Consider the following 21,224-nt stretch of genomic DNA (forward strand, 5'->3'; position numbering starts at 1 on the left):
AATCCACTCACCTCAGCCTCCCAAAGGCGCGGGATTACAGGCTGAGCCACCGAGCCCAGCTGATCATATCTGTTTAACAAGTATGTAAGTATGTACTGCGTGTCCATTAAAGCCAGACACTGTGCTAGGCACTGGGAAAATGAGACAAGATCCCTGGTAAATGAGACAAGATCCCTACTGTTAAGAAGTGTCCACTGGGGAAGACATTCTAAACAGATAGTTTCCTTTCAATTTGATAAATTACATAAGTAAACTTGTTGGGGAGCACAAGCGAGAAGGGCTTACACACATTGTAGGGGTTAATGGGATGAGGGGAGTTTTGACACTTAAACACATTTGTTGTTAAAAATCAAGAAAAGCAGACATTAAGCTGCGTGCCAATAAAGGGAAGGTACGCAAAGCAGAGGCACCGTGAGATAGTGTGGCACTGTGGGAAACTGTAAGTATCTAGGCAATGCCAGAACCTAAAGCATAAGGTGTGAGGGGCAGGGAGAGAATTGGGCTGGATAGTTAAACAGGACTAAAAGGCTAAAAGTGTGTAAAATCAGCTGATAGGACCAAATGCTAATCAGCCACTACGTTCGTAGCTGCGTATAGGTAAGCAGTTTCCTTAGAATTCTTTCCTCTAAAATCAAAATAGAGTGCTATCTTCCTGATTACCAAGATTCTTGGAACCAGGGAAATAACAAGTGCTCAAGTGTAATATTTTGATTTGGACCAAAAAGTAAAGGATATCATGACAGTGAATTGCCTACTTCCCTCCTTCTTTTCCCCCAGCAGATCAAACATAAGGGATTGACTCTGAGGTCTTGACTGATATTTAGACTGAAGGCATGTCCAATCTGTGGCTCAAAATGGCCTATCAGCATATCCTTCTGCAATCTAAAAGTTTTTTATTCCTGGATTTAGGAAGTCAGCCTAGGGCAAAGTACACCCTCTGGGTTACACTCTGTAAAGTTGGCCATTGTGGACTTTTAGCAAAAAATGTAGGAGTCTTGAGAATTAAACTTTATTCACTCTTTGCTGCTACTGCAGACACCGGACAACTTGGGAGTTTCTGTCTCCAGGTGAGTGGCAATTTAATTCCAGTGACCAGCTCCTTGCAATCTTCATGCAGTGCATAATGTCCTCTGCCTGCAGAGGGGCTTGCTCCCATGATGGTGAAAATACGGAGTGACTGGACGCCAGGAAACCGGCACAGCTTTCTGGGTCAGAAGTTGGCTAGGGAAGGGTCCTGACTGCCAAGTAACTTGTAATGATGTCAGAGCCCAGCACCACCAGAAAACACCAGCTAGCCAGCCAACAAAAGACTTAACATCAGAAAGGGAAAAAAAAAATCACAGAGCTGTGTTGCCAAAGCTGTTCTTTCCGCCCCCTACTCTTTTCTTCTAATAGGAAGAACAGCAGGAAGGGAGTTTATATTTTAAAAGATTCCCCCTCCTTCTCTCCCCTTCCTCCTTTTGGTTACAAAGCGTTAACAAGTAAGGAAACAGTTTTCCAGATGAGTTTTGCAGCAGTTCCTTGGGGTGTCTTTTTTTGAGTTCCTTTTCAAGGCTGTCTGTGGAAGTTTCAGAAACAAGAAGGAACAGAATATTTTTCCTAAATATAAACATGTAACAGTGTTTGGGAGAAAGCAGGGACCACTGAGAAAGAAAATCCTTGCTGCGTCCCCCTTTTCTCTCTTTCACGGTAATTAACCCTACTCAAATGAAGAAAGTTTGGTGAAAAAAGCTCTTTTCTTTATTTTTCTTAAAACAGGGGCTTGATGGTTCATTCTAGCCACTTAGAGCCGTCAGTGATTCATAATTCAACTGGAAATTAATAAAACACAGCTCGTTCTTGGAAATGAAGTTTGGATTAAAACCCTCTTGTTTTGGAATATATGACTCCCCCCTTCATTTCTGACAGTCAATTTTAAATGATGTCACTTCAAGGACATTTTCATTTCTCCCACAACATATTACACGAAACACTTGCCTGTAAAACCGGCTCATTAGCCTGCAAAATTATACTGTACAGAATGGCTTTCATTCAAAGTAGAAATGGGATTTTTAGTAGGCAATTTCTGTATTTTATAAAGATAAAGCAATGTTTGATTGCTTCTTCCAAGCTGTTTTGCTTAGTGGTTATAAAGAGAAATTGGTGGGGGGAGGTGCTGTGGGGGCGGGTTTGTAAGGATGTGCTTAAAAAATAAATCTTAGACTAGAAAACTAAGAACTTCACGGAACAACCGCGCCGTTAGCTCGGCGGGGCTGCAACGATTTGTCCTCTGGATGTCTGGAGGAAAGCTCCGAAAGAAGTGAGGGAGCGAGGGGAAGAGGGAGGGAAGCGGAGAGGCTGCCTCGCAGGCGGCTGCACCCACAGAGATCTGGATGACTGAGGCTCTGGGAGTTGCTGGAAGGAGCAGCTCCTCAGAGGGGAGGGTGCGCCGCAGAGCGCCGGAGCGAGGGACGCGGAGGCCACCGAGGGGTCAGCGGGGCCGCGGCGCCAGGGCGGGGGCCTCCAGGCGGCGCTGGCCACCGCGCACCGGCGAAGGCGAGCGCGCCCGGCTGCCTGCGCCTCCCGCGGTCCGCGCCCGGGGGTGGGACCCGCGCCGGGAGCTGCGAGTACGGGGAGGGAACCAGGCTCCGGCTCGCCTGATGGATTGACTTGGAGATGGATCGAATTACACCATTTGCCGTGCATCGGTTTGTTTTGCTCCTGCTCCGTCCCGCTGCCGCCGCCGCCGCCGCCGCCGCTGCTGCTGCTGCAAGGGCTGCTGGTGGCGAGTTTCAGGATTATATCAAGGAAGCCAAGACCTAAAGAGACAGAGGGATATCTTTTTTTTTTTCTTTTTTCCTTGCCAATGATACGCTTTTTTAAAAAATCAGCCTCCCCCATGAGGTAAGACTGTCTTTTTAAAATTCGGTTATGCCCTGGGCGCCCCATGGGGGTCGGACCCAGATCCCGAGAGCCTGTAACGCAGTGTGTGTGTGTGTGTGTGTGTGTGTGTGTGTGTGTGTGTGTGTGTGTGTGTGTGTGTGTGTTTGTGTGGTGTCGTTGGACAGTTGATTTCTCTTCCAAGCAGCTCTCTCCCCTGCCGTGCGAGGGACGCACAGAGGGCTGGAGAGGTTTGGCGGACCCGTCAAAACTGGCAAGGCTCGTGGCTTAGGGGGAGGGGCATGTTGGACTTGGAGGCCCTTCTCCACTGTGCAACCCCCTCGGGAAAAAAAGGCTGAGCGGGGAGCCAGTAAAAGTTTCTTGCCAGGCAGAGGCAGCTCGGTGCTCCCCGGCGTATTGTCAGGGAGGAGCAGGGCTTGCTCCAGTGCCGGGCACGGCGTCTCCAGCCCGCAGGAGAAAGCCCAGCCGAGGCCGGAGAAACCGGCTGTGAGCTCGACCGTCCTCTCCCGCCGGCCGGCTGCGGAGCAGACGCTGGGACTGCCGGGGTAGGGCAGCGCCGGGTCGGGCTGCGAGCAGGCGGGTGAGCTTTCGCCGACGGCGGCAGAGGGGGCGCCGCGCCGCCGCCGAGGCCGGAGCAGCCCCCGCGGGCGCAGGCTACCTGTCAGTGTGCCCGGAGCAGCGCGAGCCCCGGGCGGCGCCTGCAGGCGAGGGGCGGGGACTCGGCTGACTCGGCCACCCCCAGCCCCGGCCCCCCGGGCTCCCACCAGCGCCTGCCCCGAGGGCAGCCGCTTCCCACCCTCACTCTCCTGCGGCCGGGCTGGCTCTGGGGCCCGGAGCCGCCCGCCGCCCACCCGGAGCCCTGGCTTTCCCTCCCGGCCACTCTCCCGGCAACTTTCTGTGCTTTGTTCTCCGACTGGAGATGCTTTACGGAAGCGTCTTGGACAGGGTCTCCGCCAGGCGGCAAGAGCTCAGCGCCGAGATGTGATCTCCCCATCAATTATGCATGGCAACAAATAAGAAAGAGTCAATTTTGCACGAGCCCCTTCTCCGGCGGCGAGAGACGTCCTGCAGCGGGGAGGGAGTCGCCGCTCGCGCGGCCGCCGCGGGCAGGGCATGGTGAGGAGGAAGGTAGGGAAACTTTTACCTCCCGTCTTGACAGCCCTGATGCTTACCCCTGGTCTGCAGAAACGAATACAGCAGCCCTCCTTCCTTGGGTCCTTGGGAAGGGCTTAAAGCTTTCGCTGTCATGTATAGTTCTTGGATCGAAGTGTAAGGTCATAAAGGACTTGGAGGTGTGGACGAATGTTGGGTTTGGAAAATTTCTGCTGGGTCGACGCTCGGAACCATTGCTGTCAGGTGATTGTTTAAATCCTGAACTTGTAAATAAGCGAAATGTCTTGGAGCTGGGGGTGGGGAGTTAACGTGCCAATATGAATTACTACGTTAGGGGAACTCAGGGAAGTGCTCCCCGTTCTGAAGGGACCGGTCGGTGACCGACGTTCTAACATCTCATCCCTTGGCCGCTTGACTCTGCTGGACGATTCACGCAGAAGGGACGGCACATCATTATTATAGACTTTATAAACAGTAACTGGACTTTGCGTCCGCCACTCCCACGGCTGTTTTCCCTTAAAACTAATCACAGTGTTTCTTGCTGGGGGGTGGGGGAGAATGACTAGGACAATTTTCCCTCAAACTTCTGGCTACTAAGAATTTCAAGTCTGCAATAAAAAGCATGGGTGCTTTTTAAGATTGTCCTTCCCCCTACTTGATATTTGGGGCAGTAAAGTGGATTCTTTTGTTTATTTCAAGTTGAAGTCCTAGGGGGGAAGGTTTAACATTTTTCTAAACTGGTTTAATCTCTGTCCCTCAAAATAGAAGAAATATTTGTTTGAAGAAATTTCTTCCTTGTAGTATTAAGAAATCTCAGCTCGCTCAGGGGGAGGATCTTACTACACGTTTGGTGGCTTTAAACAGTAGGTTTTGATGCTGGTGTATTCATGCTATTTAAAAATAAATCCCTTTACTCTCTTAGGTGTCTAACTCAGGAAATTAAGTTGTGTGTAGTCATGTTTAATATAGTGAGTGACAGGCATATTCTGTCAAGCTGGCAGTTATCACCCTGGCAGATATTCTGGCTTAGGTAAATAAAAATTGCCAGATAAGCTCTGAGATGTGGATCTATATTACCATAGAACTAAACATGTTAAAATAAGCCATAACTCAGCCCTATCTAAGTTTTGTTTTTCATAGTTAGTGTCTGTGCTTTGGTTTAGGTCTCTAGAGTGTGTTCCTAGATAAAGACAGTTGCATAAATAACCCTCAGGTTTCCACGTTCTTTCATTGGCACATTTGGTTATATTAACAAGCAGTTACTATTTTGTACTGGATCCTGAAGAAGAATATTACTACCTGGCCTCATTCTTCTAGGGGGATGGTTCATAGGTAACTTTTTTTTTTTTAATTGAGGAACGTTTCTGTGATACAGAGAGTGTGCTAGGAATGTTGTGACTTCTTAATCACTGACAGCTGGTTAACTTGAGTTTGAAATTTGATTTAGATTTGTGGGCATTCTTCTCTCTGTGCCTCTCTCTCTCTCTCTCTCTCTCTCTCTCTCTCTCTCTGGCTCTCTCGCTCTCGCTCTCTCTTCCCTCTTCCCTCTAATAGCACTATCTGGTCATTTCTCCCCTGGTTTGATGGTTTGATAGATTTGAAAGATGGCTGTGACCTAAACCAGTTAGTCCTCAGAGTGAGAGTAACTTGGAAATCCAGAGGACTTTGGTTCACTGGTTGCTGCACAGGAAGGCTCTGTCCAGTGACTGTGATTGGGGTAAGTGGACCTCTACATCAACGATGTGGTGGTTTCTATGGCATGAAAGACCACAGGCAAGTAAACAGGAATCAGAGCCTTGCCTTACAAAGATGCCCATAATTGCTAAGGACTTATTGAAACTGGAGAAGTTGTTCACTTCTTGCTGCTCCATCATAATAAACCTTGGTAATTAGCCTAGCTGTTGTTCTTGCATGTGAGTTTCAGTAAGATACAAAGAGTGAAAAATGCATCTGAAATAGGGTCATTTTTCACCCTTCTGATGCATTTTATGCAGAGTTAAGAGCCTGGCCAAATGCCTAACCATTTTTAGTGTAACCATAGGAGGTGAACTCCTTCCTTAGCAGATTGCAGGATAAAATATTATCTTTTATTTCAATTAATAGACTTTAAGCCTGCACATTCTAGATGCATTTCTAGAGGAAGCTAGTGGCAATTGGGTTATGCCAGACAGCCAATGTTTATTGAGTATCTGTCATTTGCAAGGAGCTGTACCAGCCAATGTTCCAGCGCCACGTGGACCAGACATGTTTCTGTATGTGCAACTTGAGCAAGAATAAAAAGAAATAAAGGATGGCAAAACTGATCTTTTGGCAAAAAATATAAATATGCAGCTTTCTTTCTTTTTTTTTTTTTTGAGTTTGATTCTCACTCTGTCGCCCAGATTGGAGTGCAGTGGCTGCTCCCGGCCACCGCAGCCTCAACCTGCTGGGCTCTGGTGATCCTTCCGCCTCAGCCTTACAAGTAGCCGGAACTACAAGCGTGCGCTACCACGCCCCGCTAGTTTTTGATTTATTGTAGAGATGAGGTCTCGCCAACTTGCCCAGATGGTTCGGTCTTGAACCCGTGGACTCAGGCAATCCACTCGCCTCAGCCTCCCAAAGTGCTGGGATTACAGGCTGAGCCACCGAGCCTGGCCTGCAGCTTTCTTTTGAAGCATATTTTGCCATAGATTTTAAAGCTAGATTATTCATACCAAATACTTGCAGTGGTCCAGCCTACCTGCCTTTACCACTAGTAAATGATTCAATGTATTATTAGTGTAATTCATACATCGAATCTCTCCTTAGAGTGTGAGATCTCACTTTCTTTGGCTCATATGAATGGAGACTTAGCATTAATGTCTATCTACCAAAGCTGGTGTCTTAGGTTGCCACTAATTTTGTAAACAGCTGCCAATTTCCAGTTGGGAAAAAAATGGTGTGCTTTGATTTATTCCCATGACACATAGAATAAAAATCACATAACTGTTTTAAAGATACCATAACACTTTTCAGTTGAGGTGGCTATTGTTGGACTGAGATTTCCTCCTCAGACCCTGACATCAGTGGCAGTGCAGCTGATAATTGAAGCTACTTCCATTTCTTCCAACAGGAAAACGACAAAATGTTCTTACTTTGAAAAACAGCCAGTTACGTAACCAAGGGCGATCAAATCAGTGGTCCACACAGATAACCGCATGAGGTGTACTTATTTCTCAAACTTTTCTTTTCTATTAAGCTTTTGTTAACTCACCCAGATTAGCATTTTAACAACCCAGAAGTGAACTTCTGCCATTCTCTCTGCTTGGACACAGTATGTAGATCATTCATCATCCTGTCCTTGGCTACAACAGGCTGCTGGCTCCATCACCATTTGGAGCTACACAGAATCCATCCGACTGTGAACAGCACAGCTGGCTACAGCAATTTTTTCTTCCACACCACTGGCAGCATTGTCTGGCTGTGGTAACTAAAGTTAACACCCAGAACGGGAAGCTTTCATTGTTTGGCAACCTGTCCCAGGCCCCTCATCCAGTTTTGGGGTCACACCTGCCTAAGGGCCCTGCCAGCTTGCAATGGCGTGTTCCACTTAAGAGGGGCTTACCCCAACCTTACACAACCACGGGAAAGACTCTTGAGTATTGAGAAGATTAACCACCAGAATTACAGATTTAGAAGGAGCCATTCAGACCCCATTCAGCCTACAACTTCAGCATTTGGTCTATTTGAAAAGGGGAAGAAAAGACTGAAGAAGCCTTTAGCTTGTGATCCCAAATGAATGAAGACAGAAAAAGACCTTTTTAAGTTCTTTGGTGAACCGGGCATGTTGTTGCTACATCCCTTTCACAAAGAACATGCGATGTACCTAAAATATGGGGCCTATGTCTAATGGTACCCAATACTTTCTGTCACTTTGTTTTGATTTCTTCTTACTACTCAATAAGTTACTGTTATAGTAGCAATTGCTTGTTAAAGCAAGAATAATGTGAATTAGACAGATACATTTGTTAGGTTATGTTGTCAAGCTTTTTTGTTTGTATGTTTAAACTTTTATGATGAGGAGTACTATTTTGGAGTTGGGCATCCAAAGAGGAGACTACATCATATTTAGGTGTGATTTAGCATGTACTCTTTCTTCTCTCCATAACATTTACTAGTGAAATCAACCATAAAATATCTAGTGATTATGGTGAAGTACAGGAGAAAGAAGAGCAGTAACAGCAGCGACCACAATACCTAATAATGTTAGCTTACTAAATTCTAAGCACCATGTTGAGATCTTCATATTGATTATATCATGTAACCCTAAAACATCAGCATGAGGTGAGTTCCATTATTATTACTGCTTTGTCAAAGAAGAGGCTGAGGCAGTGAGAAGTTGCATAATTTTCCTAAGGTCACATGATGGAAAGATGGTAGGGGCAGGATTTGAACTTGGTTTTCTTGACATCTCAGCTCACTTTTTTCATCACTGCACTGAATTGCTTTCAGGAACACACAACACCTGCAATTTTCTGACTCGCTGATATTTCTAACATTTGTTTTTCAATAAAAGAGTCATGTTTTGGGGGAACGTTTTATACTGAATGAAATGATATATATATAGCATGGGCATGCTCTTACAACCTTTTTGAAAGCGTATTGGTATACATTACTTTCATTTCTGATTCATATTGGCCAAATACGCCTATTTCTTTTCAACTGTCCTAGAACAACATCTTCTCCCACCATTTTTCTCCATGCTGGGCTTTCCTGTCCAAGATTACAGTGGCACAGGATGAATGGCAGTCTTCATCACTCTCTTCCAAAAAGTGCTTCTGTGTCCGGGTGTGATTGACATTCATTTCCCTGATCTTGGCAGGTGAAGATCCATTACGTATCTCTATCCCATTTCCCATGAGTATTTATGGACCCCATCAGCAAAGACAGTGAGAGCTACGGCTTGTTGGAGCACAAGTGGCACTGGGATGGAAAGTGTATTACTGAAGTTTGACTATGTATTAGATTGTGCCATACATTTTTTCTTAGTTATGATGGCGGGAGAATCTTTTAATCTATATGAGTAATCAGACAGATGGTTGAGAAATTGTCACCCATGCATCAGCATTTTTTTTGTTGTTTTTCCTTTGTATTCAGTATCCCCTGGGGGGGGGAGAAATACACATTACCACTATACATAATACTGAAATTTAAGACTTTCAACATATATTTAAGGGAAGGAAATATGGGTTTTAAAAACCCGATATGTTGGTACATGTATAATAAGGCCTCAGGAAGATCTGCAATTACTTAGCCTATTATTGGAGTCTGTACTTAAAAATAACATCAGGAGTTTCTACTCAACTGAGCAACTGGCACATAGGAACAAGAGCAGACGAAGCTCTTTGAGAAAATATCACTTCCATTCTCCAGGAGCAGGCTGTCAGCAAACGAGGGACTTAGATTCCCCCCTACATTGGCCTATGCCTCCCTTGTTATTATAAGTGTCTATGGAAACTTTTTTGGTCTGCAGATTTGTCTACAGTTATCAGTAAGTCCTCAAACCTCCCTTGGGTAGTTAGTGAATCAAACATTTTTAAGGTTTCAGAAGGAAAAGAGGAGGCAGAAGAAGGAATAAAGACTGTTGCAGTTGTTCTTGCCATTGCTGGTACTAACATTTGTTCATTCAACTAACTTTTACCTGGTGCCTACTCTATACAAGTAGGTGCTGAGGAAAAGAGGGGGAGCAAGACAGCTCCAGAGCTCTAGGTTCTTACTTAGCATTGGGGGAAGGATGAGGCCAATGAATAGCTAAAATGGTGTGTGTTTTAAGTGCCAGGAAAGATATACACAGACTTGTGGAAATTGAGAAGAGTGAGAGGTTATTTCTGGCTAGGGTGGTCAGGGAAGGCTTTGTGGAGCCACTGATATTTGAGCTGGTCCTTGAACTAGGTAGGATTTGGACAGGTGGACAGTGAGGGGTGGCGGGGGAGGTGTTGGGAGGGAGAGCATTCCAGGCATAGAGAACAGCTTAGGCAAAGGCCCTGGGGTGGGGTGGGCGTGGTGGCCTAGATCACTTGTCTGAGTTTGAGTTTTTACGTACTACAGACTTGCGTTTCAGGTGTGAAGAGGCAGTTTGCCAGGCAATCCGCAAATATTTATTGAGCATCTCTGGTCTACTATACTTAGCCATTCAGCAGATGGCCCCACAGCTTAAGCCATCAGAATGAATGGGATCAATCTTGTGGCAATTCAGTAGATTGCTCCGTGATCAGGACTAAAACCCGCACATCAGCTGGCAACTGGTTCGTTGGTTCATATGAACATTGCAAGGGATAACATGATTTGCCTCAAATTACCCAGCACAGAGTTCCCTTCGTAGAGTTTTAGCAGAAACAAACTGGAAAGCTGTTGCTTCATCAGCTTTGTCTTAAGAGAAAAAAAAATTAACCGTGCAAAGACTCTAGACATAGACTCTATAATAAAGATTACATTGCATATGTATATGGGGATTTTTGGTGAGGAGAGAAGGGGGTGTGATACGAAGTGGAAGAGAGGATAGGAACATTAAGACCGTGCTGATAAGAGTTGGACTTTAGGTGCTGCTTACACTGCAGGCTCTTGGAGGGTGTATTGCCTATTCACCACTGTACGTTTAAGGAGTGGCATAAACTAGATATGCAGCAAATGTTTTCATAAATGTGCTAATTGGGTTTAACTTTGTATTACATTGCAGATACACCCTACTATGACAGGTAAACTGAAGGGAAAGGGGTTGGAATTATGACGGTCTTTTCCTAATAGAGAAAGGTAAAACGACTTGAAACACTTTTGACTTCTCGTTGGAAAGCCTCATCATTTTTTAGGGTTCCAGGGGAAATCAGCACCCCTTTCTGGGAATGTGTTTTCAGGATAAACTCATTACCCCTTTCTCATGTCCCTTGCCTTCCCAACCCCCTCATCTTTTCCCTTCTTCCCCCCCATACCCAGTCCTTACCCACTCAACCTAAGCTGTTTAGGCATGGGGGTTTCCAAGCCATTGGTAACTCCTGAATTAACATAAATTATAGTCAACTCATTGTTAGGATTAATAGTAGAGGTAATAGCCTTCATGGGAGGAATGATTAGAAGTTCTGTGAAGTATAAGTGTGCTTATTAGAATACATAACACAGGAAAAATAAAATGAAAACAGTTATATTAGGGAATGATCAAGTCAATTGTTTTGTTAAGAGTAGCTCCAGTGGTTCAATTTTCCATGGTATATTAAAGACTTTACAGGGTAATAGTTTTGTAACAGACAGAGAAGATCTTAAGTCTGAAGAATCATTGCCAATTAAAGATCCATCAGAAATTATAAAATTAAGCATATACAAATTCAGTATTGGGAACTTTTCAGGAATATTCCGGTGACATAAAGCAGAGAACCTGTTTAGTAATCAGTTTGGCTCCTGCCCAGTTGCTTGTTGAAATGAAGAGCAAGCTGCCTCTCTGTGTAGAGAGCACAGTTGCCTCCAGACAGGATCTAAAATAAACTGGCCTGGTTCAACCAGACTGATAATAACAGCTAGCACTTACTGTGTGCTTACCATGTGCCATGGCACAGTGCCTAGCACTTTAAATACATTATCTAATTTAATCCTCACGCTACCCCTTGAGAGTAGGACTTACTAGAGCTAACATATATTACGCTCTTCGTACGTGCCCGATATCTTGTAAGAACACATATTAAGTCATTTGATCAGCATTCTTTGAGATGGGCAATATTATTCATGAATAATATACTAATTTTGCACAAAAGGAAATTGAGGCATGGGAGATTAAGAGATTTTCCCAGGGTCAAGCAACTAGTGAGCTATGGAATTAGGGGACTTGGATCCATGAGAGACAATATAGTTAAGAATATGGACTCTTGGAGCCAGCCTGTTGGGGGTGTGATTCCTGGCTGTGTGACAGATTAGCTGTGTGATCTTGGGCAAATTGCTTAACCTCTCTGAGTCTCATTTTCACTCTTAAAAGGTAGATAATGATGGTAGTACCCCCCCCAGGATCGTTGTGAGACACGATTGAATTAATATTTGAATAGCACTTATAAGAGTGCTTGGTATGTAGTGAGTGCTATAAATATATCAATGTCTGTTAAATAAAAATAAATGATGTCTGACTCCGGAGCCTGTGTTTTTAACCCTTGTACTATGCTGTCTTTTCACACGTGATTTTATCATAACTCATATATACTTTTTATATATATTATTTTGCATAATATATGTTTGTGAAGCCAGGCTCGGTGGCTCAGCCTGTAATCCCGCGCTTTGGGAGGCTGAGGTGAGTGGATTGTCTGAGCCCGTGGGTTTGAGACCCACCTGGGCAACTTGACGAGACCTCATCTCTACAATAAATCAAAAAATTAGCCGGGAGTGGTAGTGCGCCTGTAGTTCCAGCTACTTGGAAGGCTGAGGCGGAAGGATCGCTGGAGACCAGCAAGTCAAGGCTGCAGTGGAGTGAGACTCCAGCTCCAAAAAAACAAAACAAAAACAAAAACAAAAAGCATAATATATGTTTATGTGTGTATATTCAGATAGATAGATAGTTATCTTGAAGCCAGCTCCACAACAGCTCCATTTCACTCCTAACCACTGCACTTGTTACACATTCAGTCAGGCTGAAAGGGGAGTTTGGCAGGAGGGGTTCAGTAGCCTCGAGATTTACCCCAGACCTTGATTTCCGGTTGGCGATCTCTAACCCAGATGTCAGCTTTTTCAGAATCTCAGTGTCAAAAATCTGGCTTACATGGTTGGTTGTGTTGAAGGACAAAATGTAGATAATAATTAGCATATGCTCTGTGCTGTTGGCCCCTGGGCTGATAAAAACCTGAATAATATAACCATGAAAATTTAGGCACACTCCAGGACCACCTGGTTGCCACTCACGTCTTTGATCTATATCAGAGGTCTTCAAATTTTTAAATTCCTCAAAATTGCATAAGGTTATAATGTAGATTTCCAGAGCTCTGACACCAATGGATGCTTTTCTGGGTCTGGTCGACATTTTTAAGAAACACTTTATGTAACTTTTGCCCATTGTCCCTTCACCACACTTTGAGAGGTGGTATCCTAGTATAGCCAGCACTTTTCAAACATCAATGTGCCTGCAAATTGCTTGGCATCTTGTTAAAAATGCAGATTCCCATCTAAACAAGGTGCTAGACTTCAAGGTTAATGTTGGCAGATCACTAAGTAGTAGATCTGAGATCTCTTGCCTACAGCACAGGGAGAGTGATTATGAACCAAAGACAGCCCAGCTAGCTCATGACTGAAGAAAGTAATAAAATCTGTTCAAAGCTAAAAGGCTTTTTTTTTTTCCCTTCAGTTTTCAAAAGATTTCCATAGTGAGCAGAAATTATAAAAGAAAAAGGGCACTCACTTATTTCTGCTGACTGGCCTATATCATTTCATAAATGAAGTCCTGGGCCAGTATTCATAGCAACAGTTTTTGATTTAATGATAAACTGAGATAAGGGTAATCAAACTTCATGCTTCAGGGCATAAGGTGATTGCCTGCTGCGGTCAAGATGGAATTTTTTCCCTTGTGCTTTGCACAATTGACTAGATGCATTAGAGAGAGTGCCTGAGCCCTGCCTGGAAGAGCTGGAGGCCCAACAGAAAGATCCACTGGCTGAGATCATATGGGAAATGGTTTGAGTTGCAATGAACAACCCCATCATCATTTGGCTTTATCATTTCTGTTTCATAGTAAGATTCTATGTACCATATGTGTATTTATCTATAAGTCACATGATGAGGCTGGGACTGTATTTGGAAGCAGATGTCCTGCACTACAACCCTGGCTGACAGCCTGAGCCTCTGAGTGACCTAGGGAAAGCACTCTCCTTGAAGACTCAGTTTTCCTATCCGTGAATGCCCTTCTCTCCCTACACAATCATAATAAACATCAAACAAGACTATGGATGAAAGTGGTTTGCAAGAACCAGAAAGGTGCTGCTCCAATGAAAGATGTTATTATACAGTGAAATATACTTTATGGAATCACTGTTTATTTTAATCAGCAGTATATACGTTCATATTCTCTATGACAGTAGCATAAGCATAATAGCAAACATTAATTGAGTTCTTAATCTGTGCCAAGCACTGAAGTGTCTTATTCACACTCATATAACGCTCATATCAGCCTTTGGGGGCACATACTTGTTTTTAATTCCCATTTTATGGATGAGGACACAGATGCTCAAGGAGCATCAATTTCTGATTGTTATTGAAACAATTCCCACAAACTTATTGACCTAAAACAACACAGATTTATTGTAGTTCTGGAGGTCAGAAGTCTGAAATGGGTTTTACTAGATGTCAACTCCAGGGAAAAATCTGTGTCCTTGCTTTTTCTAGCTTCTTGAGATCGTCTTCATTTCTTCGCTTATGGTCCCTTATTCCACCTTCTATAATCACTCCTTCCTCTCTGACTCTTCTGCCTCCCTCTTCCATCTTTGAAGAACCCTTGTGATTACATTAAACCCACACAGATAGCCCAGAATAATCTTCCTATTTTAATATCTGCTACTTTATTACATATGCAAAGTTCCTCTTGCCATGTAAAAGGCCACATATTCACCAGTTTCAGGGAATGGACATCTTTAAGGTGTGTGGACGTTATTATGCACACCCCCTCCCCCCTCACAGTGAAGTACTGTGCTAGGAGCACACAGCAGCAGAGTCAGAATTCACACTCGTGTCTCTCTGACTTCAAAGCCCATGATCTCAACCACTCACTGTAAGTCCCTCAGTTTAATCAGTGGCGGAAACAATAACACCATTGAACATAAGTGATGAGGAGAGCCCTGTTGCTTTTAGAATAATCAATGGGAGACTTTTAAATATAGTCATCATAGGAGTTGTAACACAAACATTAACCTTACTAATATTTATGTCCTACTTTGTACAAAGCATACTACATATAGCCATTCATTCATTTCTTCTGCGGGTGAATATTATTTATTCATCTAACTGAACTTACACAGTTCCTGGATCCATTTGTCTTTCACTGGGTGACTGAATAAACAAGAAACATTTTGGGAACCATTTTGGACATCTGTCAGAAAGTGTTTTAGTGGTGCTACTAGTTAAGCAAAGAATAGTTGAGGATCACAAGGGACAATCAGACCGTTGTTTGCTGTTCTGGCACTGTCTTTTGGCCAATTGGATTGGCCTCAGGTAAGACAACTCCACCGTATCCACTAATGGCCAAGACGATCTCCAGCTTGTGAGACTTGATGTTCTCAGAGGTCAATCAAAAATTCAAGATCCTGTGTTCTCCTAGGTCTCCAAAAAACACTAGAAAATTATCAGAGATCCCTCTTTCACCCTCTTACTCATCTCTTTCTCCCTCCTTCTCCTTTTTGCCACACACTTGACTAATCTCTGAGGTTAAATGTAATCTTGAGGTTCAAAATGTGTACCTGTCACTGAAAAGACTGACAGAGCAATTTGAAAAAAGAATATGAACAGAGCTGGGGTTCTGGAAACCTAGCCTAGCTCAACTATTAGCCAACCAGATATCTATGGACAAAGCATTGACCTTGCTAGCTTTCGTTTTTTTCTCCTAAGAACAAAGTGAGGTGGGGATGGGCAGGAGAGAGTCTCCATCACCTCCAAGGTTTTTTCTAGTAGTATGATTCCGTAATGCTGTGTTTATCTTCCTATTTTAATTACCTAGGTAGTAGACTCAAATGTTGTGATGATTTTAGAAAATATGAATCCACTTTATGAATGTTCATATAGCTATAGTAAAAGGAGACAGACTCACAGATAGTCCAACTTCTCAAATTTATTATTGCCATTTACATTTTACAACACTTTGCCCTTTTCTTTCAGGATCACTTAAACTTCATTGCTGCTAATATGGTTTTTAGACTCAATTTTCAGAAATACATAGATAATATTTTTGGTTAGCAGTAATTGCACATCATCCAGCTCTTGGGGGTTGATGCATTACCATTTCACAATTTCCCTGTAGTTTTTAGTCATATCCCTGAAGAGCCATCCCCCAACAAACACAGAGAATTGAGAGGGCAAATGAATTTCAAAGTAGAGAGCCATGCCTGACTTATTGGTAGTGGCAGTTGCAGTTTGTGTAACAGGAACTTGGTTTTTTTGTTTGTTTGTTTGTTTGTTTGAGTTGGAGTCTCACTCTGTTGCCCAGACTGCAGTGCAGTGGCCGCTCCCGGCCACTGCAGCCTCAACCTGCTGGGCTCCGGTGATCCTTCCGCCTCAGCCTTCCAAGTAGCCAGAATTACAGGCACGTGCTACCACGCCTGGCTGATTTTTTTGATTTATTGTAGAGATGAGGTCATGCCAAGTTGCCTAGGCAGGTCTCGAACCCACAGGCTCAGGCAGTCCACTCACCTCAGCCTCCCAAAGCACAGGATTACAGGCTGAGCCACCGAGCCTAGCTAACAGGAATTTGTAGGACTGCATCCAAGGTCAAGGAGAGAAAGAGTACCTTTATAGATTAGGAAAGTCTTCTATATAAAAGGGAGTGTGTATAGTAGCCCCTATACAACAAATTGGTCATCCTCGATTCGGGATTTTCTATAGAGACACGACTCTTTCTTAAAACACTCATCCTCATTAAGCCTGGTCTTTGTATAAGTTGATAAGTATTTAATGCAGATGTCATTTGAAGGGATGCCCCTGCTAGCTGCAAGAACAGAGACGGAATTACCTGACTCATGAGAAGAAAGATAAGTAACTGCCAATGCAAAGGAAACCTTGATAGTGATTACCCAGTTCTTGCCATTTAATTTATTTGGTTGCACATTCCCTCAATATTTTCGCTATTTTTAATATTCCATCCAAGACTCCAAAAACGTGGTAAATTTTTATGCTACCACAGATACCACCTTCACTGTACATATGGGTATATGTATATATATGTCTACACTATACATAGACATGTATAAATTCATACATCTATAAAAACATAACACATCAGACATACACCCATAGAGAGATTTTAAATGATAGTCTTCAATGTCAGACTTAGGTTGGAAATTTGTCTTGTTTGCTCAATAAATGTAAGAAATTGAGTATATCACTAGTTTTTCTTAGCCTTAGTTTCTTTTTTGGTAAAATGGAGATAATATTCTTCAAGATATGTGAAATCAGGTAAAGATAATGCATGAAGATTGGCCATAACAGTTCATAGAACACAATATGGTGCTCAGTCATGTTCAGTTTCCATCATTAGTATGCTTTTGGCTACAAGTAACAGAAACCCCAATTCAAAATTGCTTAAACAATTAAAATCTTATTAAAATCAACAAGAAGTCCTGAGGTGGAGGCTTCAGAGTTGATTAATTATTTGCCTAAACAAATTCATCAAAGACCCAGGTATTTTCCATGTGTCTTCTCTGCCACTCTCAGCCTGTTGACTTTCTCCTTAGCTAGCTCTCTTTATTTTCCTAGTAAGACTAGTACATTCCAGGTGAGAATCCAACAGATCAAGAGACCAACTCTCCCAGGAAACCTTTCCTAGTATCAAACTTCCCTTTAGTCTCCTTGTATAGAATCATGTCACCTGCTCCAGTCAGAAGCCTAAAGCAGTCTTGGGCAGGGGAATGGGGTCACCACAATCGACTCACCCAAATGGGAGAGATTGGCTTACCGGTGGCTTGCTTTGGCTTACTTTGTTACATGAACAAAGTCAGCATTTTGTTACAAAGTATTTGTAATTGTGTCTTGTTAAGTATGCATACTACAGAACTTAGTGTACAGTTCATAAACACATTCATAGGCATGCTCAAAACCATTCAAAGTTTGCTGTTTGGCCAAAAGTAGTTTTCTACCATTATTTGAAAATTTTACATACTTGGAAGAGAATTTGCATTTAATTAGGCAGTTAAAAATATAAAAGATATGACATTGGAGCAAAATGGTACAAAAAGTGGGAAGGATATATAAAATGCTTTAGTTGTGCTTCCATATTTTTTTCTGTAGCTTTGTTTTAAATGAGAAATGAGATATCCCTGCCAGATTAACACTTTGAAACATCATAGTAAACACAGCCATAATTATGAAGGCACTTTTATCTCTTGAGAGGTAGAGACAGAAACACTAACTTGATTCTCATCAACTCTGTAAGACATTTCATGATTATAAATTCACGTTTTTCTCATGGTTCCACTTCAAAAAAGCTATTAACTCTTAAAGCTCTAAAGTGAAAGTCTCATGTGTTTCTGTTGCATGTGACAAATCTTGTATCTACTGAGGAAAGTTACCCATATTTTTATCTTGTCAGGGAATGAAATACAGTGCTGCCTACCTGAGTGGAAGTCTCAACTTGACTCTGAGACTTCCTTCACCCTGTCTTGTTTAACCTCTTTTCTTGGTACAGTAATGCAATAAATCAGTCCTACGCCATCATAAAATATGGGTGAGGAGGCTCTTCCTTTACCTCTTTACACAGCTGAAATGTCTCTGCATGAAACTATAAAAATTAACCACCTAAATTTTCAATATCTGATATTTCTACTTTTGGTGCTTTATCGTTGCATTTTTGTTCACCAAGATGAAACTTCATTCAGTTTTTATCAAATGAAAGTTTTTTCCCTTAAGGGAAAGCAACAGCCCCTGCTTTGCTGTTCTCTATATATTCAACCTGCACTATTTTCCTTCCTCTTAGTACCCATGAATCAAATGGTCCAGAGTTCAAATTTTGATCCTGCCACTTAAATTCTTGGAGCCTTGTTTTCCTCACTGTAAAGTTAGGATAATATTTCTATCTCCTAGGGATATTACCGTGTCTTCAGGAGAAAATATATGCAAGGCACTTAGTGTGGTATCTGACGTAAACTTAATAAATTAGAGTCATTTTTGTTATTACTGTTGTGTTCAAATCAAGGCTGTCTGGCAATATATGACATATTCATATATGAAAGACTTATAGATTTTATACATGGGTTGGTTCCAAAAATTTGTTTGGATGGCTACTTCTAAATGCATGAAGAGACAGAAAACCAATACAAGAACAATTCTGATGAGCACTTGGCACTTCTTGAGCACGTCACAGTATGGTAGCACCACCACACTTACACATTGCCACACTCCTGTTGAATGTGATCCTGGCTACTTGTTTGTGATGGGACTTGAAAAGTTTATCATGTTGTAAGGTATTTTTAGATAATTAATTTTGACATTTTAAGTAATGGACCAAGTTTTCTTGGTTACTTCCTGGATGTGCTCAACCTGAGCCTGTGACTTAAGAATAATTTTCTGGCTACTTCCAGGTCCTTTACTCTTTTACTTACACATTCATTCACTTATTCATGCAACAGGTCATTTTAGAGCACTTCTAGTGTTCAAAGAACCTTTCTTCTTCTTTGCCTTCAAAGAGTAAAGAATGGAATAGCTGCACCCAGCATCGGTTTCATGAACATGTGACCTACGGTTGCACTTGGTCCCATGCTTGGAATGCTCTGCTGTTGCCATCTTGAAATTCTTAATACTTTTTGAACAAGAAACACCACTTTTTCTTTTTTCTTTGAGTCCCGAAAATCATGTAGCTGATCCTGACTGCTCCTTTTCACCGATGGCACTTATTCTGTATTGATCTGACTAGGCAGATGTGAGTCAGAAAGAGTCATCGACTCTGGGTCTGAATCTTCACTGTGTCCATACCCAGGCAGCTGCCTAATTTCTCTGGTCCTTGGTTTTCTCTATTGTAAATTAAGGCAGAATAGATGGGGTCTCTAGAGACACGGCTCAGGAGAATAAGATAAGTAAAATGATGTCAGGTTTCGGTTTTGGATGTGGTGACTACACTTTTGAAACTAGAAAGTAGGACATGGGGGTTAGAGAGCAAAAGAGAAAAAGATAGAAATTTGGACTTTTTTGAGAAAGTTGATCTGTGTAGCTAAAACCTCTGACTTCCAGACTAGGCCTATAAGCTGTTTGGTGTTTTAACAATATAAAATGAGATTGATTGAGCACTGGCTCAATCTGCTTACTTCATTTGGATCTGTCCTTTCCTTTCTATAGATTTTTTTTGCTAATTTCCCTGAGGAGATTTAACTCACTCCTTTACTTTTGCCACTTTTTAACAACAACAACAACAAACAAAAATCTATATCTAAGACCTTAAAACTCTAAAATATAAATATTGGTATCCCTGAGAATTTTCTAATTTTTCAGCCTGAGAAGTTTTGTGTATAGGGAGGTGGTAAAATATTTAGCCAGTCTTCTGGCATAGGCACTACCCAATCAAAACCCAGGATGTGGTGCCAAGTGATTGGCAGCTTTGAGTGTATTCCCTGCAATCTTATACTTCAACATTAACTTTTAGAAAAGGCACTACAGTTTAGTCTTCATGGTCCAAATATCTATTCTACAGAAACTCAGATTCTTCAAGGTGTCAGAAAGAGGGGCCACCATTGAGTCTGTGTTTGTTCAGTGTGCGAACCAGCATCACTTCTGGCACCTCTGTGAGCACTGGTACAAATTTTGTATTAAAACTTATAGCTGTCTAATGGCAGATACAGACTTAAGATTCATTCATTTTTCATCAACTTAAGGTCACTGGCAAATGGCAATGATAAAAGACATTTCAAAGAAAAGAAACAACTCTAAATTAACTGAGATTCGGCAATCATCATTTTTAGATGCACCCTCAGTTCTGCCAGAAGCCACCTTCTCCTTGAGCAAATTTGAGATCACACAAGAATTTGATGCTCAAAGTGTCTCTAATCACCCAACCCAACATTTGCATCATTAAGTTGGCCTCTCCACTTCACAAGCATGCTGTTGCCCTGAAGAGATGGGGAGCTTTTCTGTAATGTTAAAAGCCCACAAACAACTCCACTCTAAGTCACAGTATCAAGAGCTAATTAAGATCAAAAGCTATGATGCTTAGTTCTACAAATTTCATCACTTAACTATTAAGCAATTTTTTACTTTGACACTGATCAAGAGGTGTTAATGCAGATTCTTTTAAACAACTCAAGTAATTTGGGGTGTGTGTTTAAGAGCGGGAGAGAGGAGAATGAGCATCTTTTCTACTTTCAAGAGCTATCACAATCATGTATTTAGGTCTTCTAAAGTTAGTTATTCAGTTTGTGGGGTTTGTTTATTTATTTACTTATTTTAATTTCATGTAACTTTATTTAATTTGCTTTTGTTTTGTTTTGTTTTTGAGTTGGAGTCTCACTCTGTCACCCAGACAGGAGTGCAGTGACCGCTCCCTGCCACCACAGCCTCGATCTGCTGGG

The 21,224-nt window shown here is 42.3% G+C and overlaps 1 protein-coding gene across 6 annotated transcripts in view; it reads left to right on the plus strand.

Moving 5' to 3' along the window:
• Positions 1–21,224, plus strand: part of SEMA6D (semaphorin 6D) — a 397,017-nt gene that overhangs the window by 329,995 nt on the left and 45,798 nt on the right. For 5 of the 6 annotated variants that reach the window (XM_021714533.1, XM_021714530.1, XM_008062177.2 and 2 more), the window contains exon 1: positions 3,662–4,008. The exons of the other annotated variant lie outside the window; for it this stretch is intronic. The gene's annotated coding sequence lies outside the window, so the exon portion shown is untranslated. Of the gene's footprint in view, positions 1–3,661; positions 4,009–21,224 lie in introns of those variants that run through there. 6 annotated transcript variants of the gene reach the window in all.

This window comes from Carlito syrichta, unplaced genomic scaffold, assembly GCF_000164805.1.
Source record: "Carlito syrichta isolate Samal-C Ts95f unplaced genomic scaffold, Tarsius_syrichta-2.0.1 Scaffold305660, whole genome shotgun sequence".
In the NCBI taxonomy this organism is placed as follows: domain Eukaryota; kingdom Metazoa; phylum Chordata; class Mammalia; order Primates; family Tarsiidae; genus Carlito; species Carlito syrichta.